General features: G+C 36.0%; 1 long non-coding RNA gene across 3 annotated transcripts in view; it reads right to left on the bottom strand.

Moving 5' to 3' along the window:
- LOC138837967 (uncharacterized) overlaps positions 1-18850 on the bottom strand; it is a 304135-nt gene that overhangs the window by 75475 nt on the left and 209810 nt on the right. For all 3 annotated transcript variants that reach the window (XR_011375526.1, XR_011375533.1, XR_011375532.1), the window contains one exon: positions 13401-13499. This is a non-coding gene — a long non-coding RNA (uncharacterized lncRNA). The remainder of the gene's footprint in view (positions 1-13400; positions 13500-18850) is intronic.

Raw genomic sequence — 18850 nt, 5'->3', positions numbered from 1 at the left:
TATTCTTTTCCCAGTAGCCTCATTCCATTGCTCAGCAAAGCAGAGGAAGCCCCATTGAAGCAGCAATGTTCCTGCTAGAGGAAATTGGGTGTACGACTGACTCTAAGGGCTTACATCTGAGACATTACAAAGCCTTGCTCAGCCCACCTCTCAGAAGGATGTCAGGGAGCTGAGAAACTAATCCTCTTCTCTGCCCCTCCACCAGTCACCCTGGGGATAACTTTAGTTATTTATAGATAATCCCTTCTTGGAAAGATCAGATTTTATGATGTGTTTATGACCCTCCTGACCAAATACATTCACATGCATTGGATTCTCAAGGGGGTAGGACTGGAGGGGTAATCAGATTTAATTCATGTCCAAAGCTCTGTTTCTGATATAGGCCAGGGAGATTTGCCTCTGTCGCTAGCATCATATGCTAAGAAGGAAGCCACACTTTAAGGCTCATCTTGTTCCCATCTCTTCTTTCCCTGTGTGACAGCTTTATCTGCTCTAGCCACCAATTTTCATTGACACATAAGGATTCTGAGAGGTGGATATTTACATATGGATGACACCTGTATTGCCATTGACTAATGAAAGAATCCAGAGTCAGAAATCAGTTAAAGAATGCGTATCAGGCTGAGATCTGAGGATCACAGTTCAAAACCACCCAGGGCAGGAAAGTTCATGAGATTCTTATCTCCAATAAACCACTAGAAAATTGGAAGTGGCTCTGTGGCGCAAGTGGTAGAAGGCTCACCTTGAGCTGAATAGCTGAGGGACAGCACGTAGGCCCAGAATTCAAGTCCCACGACCGACAAAAAGAAAAAAGAAAAAAAGAATGTATAACAGGGAAGGGCCACAGGGTCTTGGTTGGCCAGCCCTTGTCCACACTCAGTCAAGATTCCTTGTTACAGGATTGACTCAAACTGCTTTGTTTGCTGCCTGCGTACCCATGATTTCAACCCTCAACATTTGTCTCTAGAAACGTGACTTACACAAATTAATTTCCAATCTGCATCTCTTACCCAGGACCGCATTTCCAGCCATTAGCTCAACTATATCCAGAACTAAATCTGAAAATTCACACCCTGCAAAACAAATCTACCCATATCTATTTCTATAAATGGTATCATCGTTTCTCTAATTACCTAAGATCAAACGTATGCACTTTCCTTAGACTCCCTCTTTAGCAGGATTCCCATTTCAACCAACCCTCTACTTGGGGGTTGGTTCCTGTAATACCTGTTTCACTGATGAAAGAAGTGTAAGACCTTCCCCTGAGCTTTTGATTAGTCCCTTTCCCATCTCTAAGGCTTTACTCTATCCATTACTTTTATTTCTTTAAACTCTCTCTCTCTCTCTCTCCCTCATCATCATCATCATCATCTCTCTCTCTCTCTCTCTCTCTCTCTCTCTCTAGCACACACACACACACACACACACACACACACACACACACACACACACACACACACAAGTTCTCAATTATACAGGGCTAGATAAGTCTCTATCTGTACCCTGCTCTATCATTTGCTACTAGAGCCCATTCATATTTTCTAAAGACAGAGATAATACTTTCCTTGCAGGTATCTTATAAGGATGATCTAAAGAAACTCATTCAAAGTGTTCTCCTTCCTTATAGACACAAATTCATTCATCCAGCAAAATCCCTATTTGTTTCTAAAGACTGAGCTAGGCACTAAGAATAATAATAAGGCATACTGGTCTTCAGTACTTACCTGCCACTGGGTGCTATTTTAATCTCATTTAATAATCATACTACATAGCTACAATTATTATTAAGTGTAGAACAGTAATAATTATTATGCTCAGATGAGGGAACCAAGGTATGAGGAAGGTGAGGTCAAATAAGAGTCTGAGGTGACTACAGTTAATAGCCACGTGTTGTATTCTTGAAAATCACAGAGAATGAATTTGAAGTGTTCTTATCAACAAAAACACAGCTATCAGCACTAATGTATGTGGTAGTGTGATTTAGCCATTCCATAAAGTATACATATGTCAACACTGAAATAAGTTCAGATACAATTTTTGTCAATTCAAAAAGTAAATAAATAAATTAACAACCAAATAAGTAAATGAATAAGAGTCAAATCCAGGGAAGTCTTAGCCTCTGTATCACTCTTCCTGTAAGAATGACACAAGGCCTGGACTCTCCAGTTCTGTTCACAAGTAAACAATTACAAGGAAACATAATAAGTAGTCGGATTCAAGGAGCCCCAAGGTGTTATGGGAACATAAAGAAAGGACGAACATTTGCTGAGAGGGTCAGCAAAGCTAATCTCTGAAAGACAAATTTTGCTTTCCTATTCTTTTTCATCTCTTTCCTAGTGAAGAAAGAGCATTTATAGCCTCAGTTCCTCAGGTCTCCACTGTCTAGCCAATGAAATCTAAACTCCAGAAGTTGGCATTCCTGTCTTATCCCACTTGGGTCTAAGATCCCTATCTGTACTCCTGCAACCACATCCTCCAGATGGCCATACTCCCCTCCAGCCCTGTGTCAAATTTCCTTATGCTCCAAAACCAGGTAATTCCTCTTTATCATCCATCTGTCTGACTTCTTTATTCTTCAAAAGCTAGGTTATTACTTTTCCTTTGAACTTCCACTAAAGCTTTTTCTTTTTTAATTGAATTTAGATAGTATTTTAATTTTATTTTCAGCTGACACATACAAGTCTAAGTTTGTGTGGAGAACTATCTGATGTTTTCATACATACAGACAAAGGTTAACATTCAAATCAGAAAACAAATATCTGTTTCTAAAATATTCATCATTTTAGTAAAAGACAAATAGTTATACACTTGGACATGATTAATTAAAATAACACTCAATATTCACACATTGAGAACAAAGGAAGATATTCTAAGGAGAGGATTACAAGGGCTAAATAGTTATGTGCATATGACCATATAAAATGATGCTTATCCAAATGAACTCCAAGAAATGGAGCCACACTGTGGCTTTTCCCCCCTTTTTTTCTTTGGTTTATTCCCTTTTGTCACTGTTTTTTATTTCTGAGCTTTTGTCTTATTTATGTGTTTCTCTGATTAGGGGAGGGAAAGGGGAAGCACAGAAACACTGGGACAAAGGATGAACCAATTCAGCAGTGACAATCACTAGACACCGTGTTGGAAATTAACTGTACAACTTGATGGGGGAAGGGCATGGAAGGGAAAAACTGGGAGAAATGTGCTCATTACCTAACTTACGTAACGGTAACTCCTCTGTATGTCACCTTTGCAATAAAATTTTTAAAAGCAAATATTTATCATTTATCTGAGAACAAAAAATTGTTTGTTTAGTTTTTTGTCACTGTAACAAAATACCCAAGAAAATCAACTAACAAGAGGAAAGACATATTTTGGCTTACAGTTTCAGCCCTGGATCAGAATGCTCCATTGTTCTTAGGCCCATAACTAGGTAGAAACATTATGAGGAGGGCAAGAATAGAAGAAATGCTTGCCCCATAAGGCCAAAAAGAGAACAGAGAGTATAGGAGGGTAGAGGAGAAAAGGGATGGACCAATGTCAAGATACCTTCCTCAATGATACACCCACAGTGACCTACTTCCTCCAAATAGGCCCCACCTCCTAAAATTTGAATCCCTCCCAATAATCCATCAAATTTTGAGTTTATCAAAGGATTAATATGTCAAAGGTTTCATTATCAAATCACTTTTTTAAAGCTCATCAGCTGGCAACCTAACCTTTAAGATGACACTATATATCCAACCATATCAAAGATTAAAAAGTATTTAAATTTTTACACTCCCACCAACAATGCTGCAAGGTTCCCTTCTGTCCACATCCCCTCCAGCATCTGTTATTATTAGAGTTGTATTGTACAATATTGTTGCCTATAGCTACCTTACTGTGAAACAGTATATCAGAGCTGACTAAAACATAGTGTCCATTGACCAGTCTTTTCCCACCTCTCCTTCCCTTCTACTCTTCACAGTCCATTAACCACTATCCTGCCCTAAATTTCTTTCTTCTTTGTCATATGTGTGTAAATTTACTTCTAGACTCATCATTCTGTTCCATTGTCATTTAGATTTCACATATATGTGAGACCAGGTCATAAATATTTTTCTGTGTTCTGGTTTATTTCATTGAACTTAATAATTTCCAGTTTTATCTTTATTATTGGAAATGATAGTCTTGATCAATAGTCTTTGTAAAGGATTGAATAGTATCCAACTGTATATGAACACCATATTACTTTATTCTTATGAGTTGATCGATACTAAGTTTGGTCTCTATTATATGTCTTTGGTCTTGTGTCTGTTTTGTTGTCAGTGGTGGTGGTGGTCATGGGGCTTGTACTCAGGGCCTAGGCACTATCCCTGAGCCTTTTTGCTCAAGGCTAGCACTTGAACACTTTGAGCCACAGCCCTACACTGGTTTTCTGGTGGTTAATTGGACATGAGTTTCACAGACTTTTCTGCCCAGGCTGGTTTTGAACCATGAGCTTCAGATCTTGGCCTGCTGAGTAGCTAGGATTAAAGACATGATCCAACAGTACCCAGCTTGTGTCTGGGTTTGTTGTTGTTGTTGTTATTTGTTCGTTTGTTTTGCCAGTTCTGGGGCTTAAACTTACACCCTGGTCTCTGTCTCTGAGGCTCTTTGTGCTCAAGGCTAGTGCTTTACTTTTCTGCCTAGGCTGGCTTCCAACCATGATCCTAAGATCTTAGCCTCTTGAGTACTAAGATTATAGGCATGAGCCATCGACACCCAGGTGTTTTTATACCAATACCATGCTATCTTGATTACTATAGTTCTATAGTGTATTTTGAAGTTGAGTAGCACAGTACTCCTGTTGTATTCCTTTTATTCAATGTTATTCAAAATTCTGTGTTTTCATAATAGGAATATTGGGGTTGTTTTTGTTAGTTCAGTGAAGAATGTCACTTTGGGAGAGAGTTGTTTATTTATTCATTTGCTTATGACAGGTTTTTATTATACAACCTACATAATATCAAACTCATTATGCAGCACAGGGCATGTCAAGCTCATGACCTTCCTTTTAGCCTCTCAAATGCTGCTATTATAGATGTAAGCAATAACCCAGGCCTGTCACTGGCATGTAGCAGAAAATTAATTCATCAATAATTTTTGATGTAGTATGTATGTTTTAATAATATTGATTCTTCCTATCCATGGACATGGGATGTCATGCCAATTTTTGTATCCTCTTTAATTTCATCCACCAATGTTTTATAGTTTTCACAGTTAACCTTTGGTTAGCTGAACACTTTGTGAAAGAGGGTTTGTAGTATGGGATTTATTTCTTGATTTCTTTTGAAAATATTCTCCATTGTAATATAGCAATGATACTGATTTTGTAAACTGATATTGTGTAAACTGTGATTATGCTGATTTTGTGAACCACAACTTTGATGAATTTGCTGAACACTTTTTTGCTAGAGGCTCTAGACTTTTCTATACATAGGATCATGTCTTCTGCATACAATGACAATTCGATTTCACTCTTTCAAATTTGGACACCCTTCATTTCTTTCTCTTCCCTGAGTATTCTAAGTAATCTGCCAACTAAAACTCTCCCCTTAAATTCCATTACCTCATTATTTTTAAGTTTACCTTAAAGATTTTTATGTGTAACTAACTTCTTTGATTATGTGAAAACAGCCACAGACATATATAAACAAATGAGAATGGCTGTGTTCCAATAAAACTTATTTTCACAAACAGTTGTTGAGCCAGAATTGATCTTGGCAGTAGCTTGTCAAACCCTAATTTAAATAGATGCCTAATCATTCTCAGAACTTGTATTTAAATCTGTCACCTGATGTTTTTAACTGTGAATGTGATCACATTCAGCAAAGACCTATAACTAACTGACCCTTGCCTTTATTACAGATATAATTCCTTCCATGCCCTCTCCTACCCCCTCAAGCCCACTGTGCTGTTATCTATTTGACAAACTCCTACTCACCTTCCAAAACCTAGCTCACAGAGCTCAATTATTATAGCTCCATTATCTCCTATCCACCCCCTCCAAAGCTCGTTGCAGACTCTTCTCCTCTATCCTATACTTATTATAATAACCTCTTGATTTAAGAGTCTCACAAATCGAAATTGCAATGCTTGTTTACATGATAGCTTTGCCTATTATCTAGGCAAGGAACAAGGCCTATGTTAGTTACCTCTGTATTCTTCAGTTTCTAGCACAAAATAAGCATTCAAAAAATACTTTCAAGCTTGTATCATGGCTATTCCCAATAAGAAATGCAGTTACTTCCCAAGACTGAAAGACATGTTTGTTTCGGTGTTGATCAGATAACACTGGGCCAAGAAATCTGGGAGTGGCAGAGGATAAAAGACTGCAGCCAAGGATTCTGTTCAGGAAGTACAGAACTGGTTCTTTGTGGAGTACTCTGAACAGTGTGTAGCAATAATTGTCTTTTCATTAGTTTTCAAAAAGAATGGAAAATCTTATGTCTCGCCAAGTAGACTCGCAGATATTTCCTCATCCAGACTAACTACTCAGCAAAACCAAATTGTGGGTAGGCACTAAAGGTTAGCTTGAATGGGGATAGCAAGCAGCTCACATTTTGATGGTGCACTGAGTTTACAATGAGAGAGAGAAAAGGACAGTGATTTAATGGAAGATAAAACAGATGAAAGCATGTTGTTCCTATCTAGAAGTAGTGGACTTTCTCCTTGCATGTCCATAAAAGGACAAAGTAAAAGCAGTAAGAGAAAAGGCCCCATCAATTCCTCTCTTCTCCTTTATTAGTGGAATACATAGGGATCATGCACTCACTTATATTTTCTCTCTGTCTCCTTCTATCTCCCTCCTCTTCCTCTTCTTCCTTCCTCTTCCTCTGTTTATCTGCCCCCCCCCCTCTCACTTGCTCTCTTTTCCTGATAAAACTATGATGTCACAATCCAGGGAGAGAGATCAATTGAAACTTCTGGATGGGTCTATCACAATCTGTCACAGATGTGTCCCTCTGTCTTTGAACAATGCTTCTTAAGACAGAAATAATAAACAGAACCAGTAGCAGAGTACTCACAGTAAAAACAGTAAAAAACAAAGTGCAAACTACAACTAAAGCTACTCAGATTGGTTCAATAGAAAGTTTCTATCCATAGAAGTTACATTTCTAGACAGCTTTTCTTTTTTAAGTTATGAATTATATCTTTATCTAAATGTCAAAATTCAAAATCCAACTCCAACACCACTCTTATATTGGACAAAGTCAGAAAAAGAAAAAATCACATCTATCTTGGGGTAGGAATTATTTTTTGTAAGTTGTGAGCTTTGGGGAGAATGGGATGTCCATGCTCTATAGCACTTACTCTCCATCACACTGTGAAGATTAAGCTCCAACAGCTGTCTCATCAATTTGACTAGAACAGGAAACTGTACAGAGAATTCAAGCCAAAGGAAAACCTTCTCAACAGGCCGGAAATATCCAGACTGATTTTCTATAGTGGTTAAATTTACCAGATGAGTCTTTAATCTCTTGCCTAAATGCTATGAAAATAGAACTGTGTCACCATTTCATTCAGCTATAAAGGAGAGCTCACTCACTTAAATAAGCAACATTTATTTCTTAATCCAACTGCAAGCCTAAGAATGTGGTCTGAATCCCAGGTAATCGGCATACAGAAGACTTTTGTTCAGGGGCCATCTTTACTTTTAGATTCAGCCAGAAGCTATATAAATTCAGGATTCCCTCTTTAAAGTTAGCTGCAGAGATTTAAACAATAATAATTTTCATGGAAAAAAAGTGAGAAAAACAGGCAAATTAGTACACAAGATTACATAACTATCTGTATAATGATGATTCAGAGAAGACTAGGACTCAGAGCCGACTTTTTCTTCTGACCTCATTAGTTAATCTCTAAAAGACCTCAAGTTAATTAGCACTAACCTCAATGAAGCTTTGTTACCTCATCTATAAAATGAAATAGTACTAGAGAAAATCAAATCATAAATATTTGTCAGTTATTTTTGTTGTTCTTCCTAATGAATTTTGAACATTGAATCATCAATGTAAACAAGAAAAGCCAGGTGTCTTTTAAGTTTATAAACTTCGTGACACCACGAATAAGCTTATTCTATTCTGGATAGGAAAGTAGTTGGCAAAAATATACAATTAGATATTAACTACATGAGGTGTCTTCAAACTGTGAGATTTCAATAGAATTCTTTATATCAGTCTTTTCTGAAATACCTTGTTCTTTTTGGGTATCCAGTGTGATTGTAAGAATGTTTCTTTACAAGTTTGACAAATAACTATCTTTAGAAGTATCCAGCCATCACTTAATAAAATCCCAACAAAAATAAAGAACCATTATTAAGGTTTATGAACTGTTAGTTTCTGAAACATTTGATGCTTTTAACAACCACCTCCAGACTGAAATGCTGAACCCTTTAGTCTCTGTCACACACTATTTCCTAGTTTTCTTCCTATTTAGTCAGTTTTAGTCTCCTTTGGCTCCTATTCATAAATGGTATTCCTCACAGCTCTGCTACTGCTTTCTCCCTTCTTCCTCTAAATGTTATAACTGGAAGATTTTGACTATGTCTACAATGATGGATATTACCAATAGGATGATAATTGCCTTTGTTTTTATCTGAAGCTAAATCATGTGTACTTAAGTCTTGTTTTCAACTATGTATGTCTACAGAACATCTTTAGATGTTTAGGGTTTATCCTTTAATAAGGCATAGAAGGCTGCTCATCACAGGCATTCTCTAAATTTGAAGCTTTAACTCCATTCATGACCTACATGTCCCCTAAGATTCAGAAAAACTCAGATCCAAATCTTAATTGTACTATTTAATAGCTGCATAGACAGCCAATCTACCTAGCCCACTTGAGCTGCATATCCTTAATCTATGAAATAGTTGTTCCAGAAATTAAATAAGACAGAATATGTCACTCTAACTCAGCCTCTAATACAATTTAGCTGCTCAACAAATGTTGGGTCCCTTCTCTTTGTCTATAGAAATGCTATAATACCTGCATTTTCCTCAACATCCCACTGTTGATTTTCCACTTAACTGAACTTCTGAACATACTGTTCCTTTTGCTTACAAAGCCTTCTCCTTACCTCTCCAGCCCCCATGCCTGCCAGGCAAACTATTACGCAGCTCTTAAGAATGTTAATGATTCAGAAATATTTCCTCCAGGAGTCCACACTGCAATCACAGCCAGGTACCCCTCCTTCCAGTCTGGAAGTTTCTTATTTCTCTAACACTTTATATTGTAAGTGTCTGTTTATAATTTTCTCCCCAACTAAACTGTGGGCTCATTGAGAATTCCATCCAACTACTGACTTCAACCGCTGACTTATTTCAAAGCTGTCTAAACAAATGAAAATAAACATTTTATTAGTTAAACTAAATTTGGTAGGTACAAATTATTCAATTTCCATACTGGGATCACAAATAAGTTGTAGATATTTTCCCTGCCTTCTGGTTGCTAAGAAAGGAATCTAATAGATACAAAATTTCAATTTAAAATTAAAATTGTTATTCATATTTCTTTGTCTTTTAGAGTAAAGGGTATAAATGTTGTATAAAATTTAAATCATTCTTTAAATCAACTATAATGATTACCAAAACTTGTAATACTTACATAAATAAGTGGATGAAGGACAGAAAATTGCAGGTCATTTATGTCAGCAAAGATGTATACTTTCCTCCCTTCAACTAAATGATTGCAAGATAATGGCCAGTGATAAACAAGGCCCCATAATCCTTTTCAAAGTAAAACCATGGAACTTACAAGTTAAACCTGAAAACAATGACTTGCATGCCTAAAATGATAGGCATGATTCTAGGTTATTTAGCTGTCTTTAGCAAAGTAGATAATATTCTCTAATTGGATACAACAAATCAGCATCCACCTTGGAGATGAGGCCTAATTGCACTAATGCTGCTAACTGAAGGAGGGTGGAAAAGATGGTGAAAACTCAACCATAACATGTGCATACTATCACTATAAGCTCATGAGAATAAGAGAAGGATGATACACAGAAACACATTTTGCTGTTCTATTTGTTGTGGAAGGAAATGAAGTAAATTTATGCATTGTTTTACTTGGCTAATCCACTTCGTATTTCTTCTTAACAATAATATACATTTTCACAGTGCTATAAATTGAAGGGTTGCATCCTCCTATGAAGATTCACATGTAAAAGGCTAACCTCTCAAATGATGGCATACAGAGGTCGGCCTTTAAGTAGATAGATGGGCTTAGGTAATTATGTTTGGATGCTATGAAAGTGGGGTCCTGGTGATTGGATTAGTGCCCTTTTCAAAACTGATACCAGAGGTCACGTTCTGTCTCCATACTCATACATTGAGAAAGGTCATGCAAAGGTGGTTATTAGCAAGCCAGGAAAAGAATCCTCACCAGAACCTAACCATCCTGGCTTAGATTGTAAGACAATGTGTATCTGTTGAGATAAGTCAACCAGTCCATGGTTTTGTATTATTATTTATGATAGAATGTATAGAATGTTTTTGTTTTGTTTCTTGAACTCAAATCTGATTTGGTTGTTTGGCACCATTTTGGCTATAGGACTGCCTCTTTGTTTATTATAAAAAGTGTTAGAATTATTTGTCTTCATATTTAAGGGAAACACCTCAATGTAGCCCCTAGCTGTTACAACTTAGTAAGAATGTTTTTCCAAAATTTCAAAAACAAGTTTCTGTTCACTAGAAAATATTCTACTTATTTTTAATCTCTCTTCTAATGTCAATAAATTGGACATCTTTAAACATGATTAATCTGTTGCTTTAATTTCTGAGAAACACTGTTAGCAAGAAGGAAAGCTATAGCCTTGAAGAAATCAACTAAGCTAAATAGAATCAAGAAAATGAAAATGTGCTCATAATGTGGAAAACTAATATTTGCTATAACACCTTTCCCTCCTTCATCACAAACTAAGCATATGAATGACATACGTGCATGTACATACAAACACAGAGCCTTCTAGGAGTTAAAAGGACCAGTAAGGACAATCCAAGTTGTTTTTCTCTTGGCTTTTGCTCAGCGAATGAGTATGCAATTCTTGATTCCACATTGGTAAAAGAGTAATAAATCATAAGGCAAGGTGAGTCATCAGATTTGGCATGACAAACCATGTCTGAGGTTTTAGGATTATAGCATATGGTATTAGAATGAATAGAAGATCAAATATCTTAACAATTTCTCTTTCATAATACCTTTGGGAAACTGCTATAGATTTCAGGTTGTGACTTTCACTCCATGAAGTTCTTAAAATTGTCCCAAGGGTTTAATTTTTTTAAATTTTCATTCTCTTTATATTGCTTGTCATCAATTATCAGTTCTCATTTTTTCCTTTCAAAAATCCTGTTTCCAAAAGAGAATATTTACCAAGAACAAGGTCAAAGGTTCCAGGTTGCTAGTTTCCAGCTGGAAACTATCACTAATTCCTTTCATGTTCAGCTATTCAAATCTGCTCTTGATCCAACTTAGTATATCAGGGGAGGGATTCTTTGTACTTTCTCACATCTTAGTTGTGTCCTAGGCCAATCTTACCATGAGATTCATTTTGTAGGAATCTAGACTAGTTAGGAGGAATGCAGAACTGTGATTATGAAAAGATGATGCTAATCTGTCTTCTCCACTAGGAAAAAGGAATGTTCTCTCCCTCTTTACTATTATACCAGTGTGAAAAGATTTTCCCACTCTGGGCTCAGCTCCATTCACACTCTCCATCACATCAAAGCTGATACTCAGCTCCATTCCCAACACACACAACACACACACACACACACACACACACACACACACACACACACACACACACATTAAATGTACAGACTTACTAATTATAGAATTAGCTCAATAATTATTGAAACCTTGTAATTTCAGACTAAAGAAAATCTACTAGTGTGTGTTGAAGCACAATGCTTTACCCCAAAATACAGTCACTTATTTCACAGGAGCAATATAGAGCATATCTTAAAGAGGTCTGTTGCAAGAGCTGACTGAACTGACTTGTATAAAGCATTCATAATACTACCTTGCATAGAGAAAATTATTATTATTATTAGTAGTAGTAGTAGTTCATGGAGCAGATTGATGAAACAGCAAGAGGCATGGGTTTAAGTTGTGATTCTTCTACATACTGTGTATATGATATTGGACAAGTCACTCTTGCCTCAAAGTCTTCATGTCGAAAATGAGAATACGTTTGCTTTCCATGAAAGGAATGATAGGAATAAATGGAAAGTTTTGTTTGAAGACTTTTATCACCTGAGAAGTGAGGTTATAAACCTAAATGGTCATAAACTCCAAGGAATAGTAGAAAATATTTGTTACATCCCTACTGTAGACTGCGCCTCCAAGAATATCTGTTACCTAACTCAGTACCCACAGCAGCACTGACAACACACCATCCTATTTTGTCTCATTAAAATTGGTTCTTCCTTCATCCATTTATTTTCTTTCAGTGAGGGCTGATACACAGCTGATAAACTTAGTAAGGCAGTACCTGCTGGTAAATAATGACCTCATAGTTTTATTTATTGGAATACTTCATTTACTTTAACCTTTTCAATGCAATGTTCATAATCCTTGCCATGTGGCACATTTCAAAGCAATATTTTTTCAAAATAATTTCCTACATATTATTTAATCTTTACTATAGCCCTCTGAGGTATCGTCATTATTCTTACTTTGGAAATGAGAATACTGACTTAAAATATAAACTAAGAGAAAACCAAAATGGCTACTGATAAAAATCAATCACAGTGTAGCATCATGGTTAAAGGCACAAATGTGGAATTGAAATTCTAAATTTCCATGCATCTTTACATGACCTTTGCCAAGGTAATATCTTTGTACTGTGGCTTCACCTACAAAAACAGAGGTTAGAATAGCACTTATTTCATATGGTAGTTGAAAGCCTATAAAACATTCAGAAAATCTTAGCATTAAAACAAGGTTAGCTTCGCCATTCATGGCTCTCAATAATCTAAACCAAGTCTATCTTTCCAGATACTTCTCATTCCTGCCTTTATACACATTCTGTTTTGCAACAGCAAACGGACATAACATGTAAAACACACATTACAGAGACTTGATCAATATTTGTTTAAGAATAAGTGAAGGAAAGAAATCAAGAGGGAAGACAAAAGACAAATTCCACATTTTTTTTTGCTTTCATGTTCCATTCCTTTCATGAAGGCCTTCATAGTATTTTAATTTTCTCTAGCAGTTTTGTTGCATCAACAACAAAATTAAGACATTTTCTATACCTAGCTGGAGTTGCATTTTCAAAATTACTTATGCTTACTTACATATTGCAACAAGAAGAGATGCTTATTGCATCCTGAGGAGATGCTACTGAATTTATTTAATTCTGTTCTTGGTACTTACTCATAAACAGAAGTGATGGCCCTGAATACACTTTCATTTCATTTTTAAGACTTAAAAAAAAATTCAATTCCAGCTGCCTCAAGGAGTTTAAGACCAGTCCTGAAAACAAAGGAGAGAGAGAAAAAAAAATCCTGAACATTATAATTTTCTTACGCTTTCTTCCTGTTTCTTAGATAAGATTTCTGAAATTTTTGTCATTATTTAACTTTTTAAAAACATATTTCTATACATTACATTATTGCCAAAGAAGGTATCATTGAATAGATATCAGTATTTGGTAGAATTTTAAGAGCATGCTTTTTTATTTAATATTATGTTGCTTCATATGCTATCTAAAAAATAACACAATATTCATCTGAGCTTTTAAATATCTGGATTGGGAATATGAATGAAGAGTTTATGGTAAAATGGATTGTTCTCAGTACATCAGACAAGACCTTGGTTTTGGCTTGTATCTCTTTTTAAATTGGATAAGACATGTCCCTATAGAGAAAAATGCAGTAAGCAGAAAACAAAGGTTTCAATATTTTTTAAATCCTTTCTCACATACATGGGAATGATACTAGTTTCTAGTTTACAATCTGAAACAACTGTGTGCAGTACTCAAGAAGACATTTTAGATATTTGTTGAAGGACATTAATATCATATCCTTTCTCTACTTTCTTTGTCCCATACTTCTTTCTTTTCTTTTCTTTTTTTCTGTCTGTAATATGGCTTGAATTCCAGGCCTGGGTATTATCCCTGAGCTCTTTTGTCCAAGGCTAATACTCTACTGCTTTGAGCCATACCACTACTTCCTGCCCATTATTTCTTATACCATACCTCAGAAAAATAAATATGCTTGGACTAAAACTTAAAGTTATGCTTATATTGTACTTGCAATGTTCCCCACTATCCTGAGGTTTAGTGTATTTTGTTTCACCGTTGATACTTTTCAAACTAAACTGCAGGACAGAATTCTTACCACTATCACAAACTCCAATCAGGAACACAGGATTATTGCCTACATTCGAATTTCTTTGGGTCAAAGCAAAAAGGTTTTCTTCTTTCTTGCCTCTCTCTGATTTTCTTGTTCCAAAACCGAAATTTCAATGCTACAGCTACCAAACATTTTGTGCTATTTTTCAAACTATGAAATATTTGATCTATGAAGAGACATTCTATTTATTCAAAGTGCTTATTTTAAAATGTTCTTTGGTTTGAGGTGGCATTTTCCTCCAGCATCTTATAAAACATAAGGTAAAAATGTAATAACATTCTTGTAGTAGAAGAGAAATTCTTCATTGTCCCTGGAGTTGAAAATGTAAGTAATTATGTGTTGAATTGTCAGTCATTCCACTGCTTTGCCAGAAAGGTGTGGAACAATTCTTGATAGTTACTTAGTTTATTGACCAGTGACTCAGTCATAAAGTCCTTTGCACAAGGAACTGATTTTTACAATTTAGTCTTTTACAATTTAGTCAAGACTCTATGTTTAAAGGAGTGCAAGACAAGCTGAAAGACTTCCTGGAAAATGAACTAGCTAATCTGGTTAGACCGTAGCTTTATTTTACAAGGGTAACTAGAGTGCAGAGGTAATGAAGTGTTAAAGAAGAAGAGATAAAGCTCTTCTTGTTCAGACTTTCCCAGAAGCCCTGGGCATTATTCACAGAATGCATTCAGTCATCCAATTTCAATGAGAAGGCCACATACCAAAGGTTGAGACAACAGCTAAGGGTGAATGGAAGACTTTTTTTTAAAAATCCAATAGATTAAAATTGGACGCCATTTTTAATTTTAAATAAATAAATGTAACATCTCCCTAAATTGTAGAGTGAAATAATTTAAGATACTCAAAGACATAACACCACAAATTAAAAGTAAATAGTAAAAAATTAAGAACAGAGTATTTCAGTGAATTACCAAGTTCACAGAGCAAGTCAGTGACTACTAGAAGGTAACAGAACTAAAATTTCAACTCTTCCTTTCCATTTCTAACTTCTACATATTTCTAATACAGTCAATACATGTCAAGTCTCACCTGAACTGTTCTTGAGAGTTTTTAATGTGTAACAGGAAGGCCATGCTCTTCTCTTATCAGGTTTGTCCTATTTTATGTCCTCAGGTTATAGTTTATCAAACATTTTGTCCATCCAGTTGGGTATCTAGATGACCTTACATGTTCTTCCTAGAGAGTTGCTAGGATGTGAAGATTCATAATGGGCTTTTAGAAACAGGTCAAAGATTCCAACTCGTGCTGGGATAGGAAGGGCTTTGAAGATGAGCTCTGGATTAGGTTTTCTAATTAAATTGCTCTAAGGGACTCATATAGGACACCCAATGCAGCCATTTTCCTGGATTAGGAGCTCTAGAACTCCTGAACCACCAACTTCAGAATAAACTTAGGGATGTGACTCTACTGTTAAGAGTTATTCCAGTTCTTGATCTTTATATTTTGTCTTTCCCCAACTTCTACCCTTTCAAAAAGAAACAAGAAGCTCATTTCCCCTTCGCATGAACTCCTCCCTTGTAGTTTCACACACACAACAGAGCTCATCTTACATTGGAACTTTAGGACCCTGAGGAAGTGGCCAGCCCATGGAACATAAAAGACATACACATTCTTTAAAAGGGCAAGGAAGCATACCTGTTCTTTCTTTCTGAGATATTTAGGGAGACTGCTTGCTGCTGAAATGGAAACAAAGCTCTCCCTGAGTTCTCAACAAGTCACCTTGTGTTTAGTAAATGCATATGACAGGAAATGAGTGTCCCACCAGAAAGGAATCTCTTATTCCTTCAAGAAGAGAAGAACTACCCTCAAGGTGGGAAGAATAAAGAAAAGAGGGAAGAGAAGATAGTTGGAAGAATAAAAGCAATGTTAAAATAGGTGAAAAGAAGATCTGAGGAAAACAAGATAAGAAAGGATGAAAAGAAGGAATGAAATGAGTTGCAAGGTAGGGAGAAAATGAGAAATAATGACAATTTCAATTATATAATAGAATATTTTAAAAGGCAATTCTCTAAGCTCTTGTTGAATACATTTCAACAAGGCTTGTCATAAAATGGTAAAGGAACACCATAAGTTTCAAAATAATAAAAAGAGTGCCCTCAGTGCCCTTGCTGAAGCTTATGATAAGCCCCAGGCCCATCAACTATAAATGCTACATTAAACTTTGTAACCTTGGATAAGGTAGCACAACACTGCATACACGCAGAACTGTTGTAGTAATGATGCTATTGAAATCTTGCCAGTTGATTTTTGAACTAAGAGCCTATCTAACAAAGTTCCTCATTCTAGCTTCCTCACGAGTAATCTGTGTTCACCTGTTATCTGGATTAGACCCAGATTGGGTTGCCTCTGGTTTACCCTTGAGTGTGTAAAGTCCTAAATAACCTCATGGATTTCTACTAGACAAGAAAGCAAAACAAACTCATTGAACTCCCAACTTGAATAGGGAAGCAAATCAAGTTTGAATTGATTAGTACCTTAATAGAAAAGCAGTAATACTATAAAGCTCTATAGTCAGTCATTTTTATTTGCTAGGGCCTTTCATGGAACATGAACCTTTCAATTCTAAAATTAAGCAAGTCTCAAACCAACTAGAAGGAGTTGATTGCCTTTACAAAACCTCCTACCACTCAGCAACTCTTCACATCTTGGCTTTGTAAATTGAAAATGATCATCTTCAGTTCTCCAGAATTGAGCTGTCATTTTGTTTTGCAATCATCTGTTTATGTATCCTGCCTTCCACTGGACACAAGGAAAGAGAGGTATCTCATTGGTTATTTTGTCCCTGGAATCTGGTACATTGTATGGCTCATTAAACTGAGCCAGTTGAGCAACAGTGGATCCTCTACTGACCTGCAGCTAAATAGGGACTGTGATATCCTTGGGCAAGAACTGCATTTTTCACCTTGAATACACTTTCCCAGGCTTTCTAAAAGGAACTTAGCCTGGACAGAAATAGACTCCTTTTAAAAGCCTTACCTTCCCACATCCAACTACTGTTTCTAGAAGATGTTTTCATAGGCTCAGGACACAGTACAGGAGTCAGGCTCACCGAGGTTAACCTTAACCCCCCCCAAGACAAGTCACTTTACTTGTCTGTGCACTACTGCCTACATCTGTGTATCTTAGAGTCAAATGAGAGACCTAAATATAAGACTGCCTAACTCCTAGCTTCTATGGTAAGGACTTATACATGGCAGTTATTAGAGGATTATTAGAAAATAGTGTTCAGCTTGACACGGTGGTTCATGCCTATATTCCTAGCTACTCAGGAGGCTAAGATCTAAGGATGGCGGTTCAAAGCCAGCCCAGGGCAGAAAAGTCCATGAGACTGTTGTCTCCAAAAAACCACTCAGTGGACCAATGGCTAAAGTGGTAGAGCACTAGCCTTGAGCTGAAGAGCTGAGGGAGACAGCACCCAGGCCCACAGTTCAACCCCACGACCAACAAAAAGAAAAAAGAAAATAGTATCAACAAAATCATCCATGTTCTCTTTAAGTCCAGAGACCAGAAAGGATTCTTTATATTTTTGTACTAAATGTCTACTTCTTTATGGTGTTGTACCTATGCCAATAAGGGGTATAATATCACAATTTAAGGTAAACATCATTAGAATTTCTAATATATATATAGAGAGAGAGAGAGAGAAAGAGAGAGAGAGAGAGAGAGCAACAAATGTTATCTTTGTCTCCTCATCCTCCTCATTCTCATTTAAATGTTGTTACATATCATCCATTTATTCAATTTTACTAAACTTTTCACAATCCAGAAACTCACTGGACTTAATCCAAGTGCTATAAAAATTTATTGCTCTCCTTGTTATTGCATAATGATTCCTAAGAGTTGATGTTTTACTTTTCTTCTAAAATAAGGTATTTGTTTAATAGAAGACATCTCATTATTGGCACTAATTACAAAATCCAGTACTTTATTACTCTATTAAGAACTGATAAATTATCCAAAGTTTAAAGTCATGAGGGTTATTTGTATACTGTTACATTTTTTTCTTTTCCTCTTTTTTTTTCCTTTCCTTCTTATTTCTAATTACACACTTAATGTTTTTTCATCCAAAGAATACATCATTCTCTGGGGATCCAAACTGAAAACAATACACAAATAATATTTATTTATGTACTTTGTTGTTATTTCTTCCAAAATAATGTGTTTAATTTTGGATATAAAATGCTATCACTGCAGTAATTTCTGATGTAATGCATTCTTACAAAACAAAGTATCCTGAAAAAAAGCATACACTAAGAATAATAAAACTTACATAAAATAAAGAGGTAAGAGTAAACCACTCACCAATCAAACAATTTTGAGAAGCTATTGGTAGTGGCATAATTTTTAAGTCTCCTTAAATAAATATTCCTTGAAATTAAAATAATTGAGACATCAAATGTCTGCAACAAAATTAAATGACAAAGTATCCCCAAATCCAAGAACAAAAGGACAAATCAT

The sequence above is a fragment of the Dipodomys merriami genome, unplaced genomic scaffold, assembly GCF_024711535.1.
Source record: "Dipodomys merriami isolate MVZ:Mamm:240054 unplaced genomic scaffold, mDipMer1.0.p SCAF_10, whole genome shotgun sequence".
NCBI lineage: Eukaryota > Metazoa > Chordata > Mammalia > Rodentia > Heteromyidae > Dipodomys > Dipodomys merriami.
The sequence above is the reverse complement of the archived record's forward strand: the minus strand, read 5'-3'. Positions and strand labels throughout refer to the sequence as shown.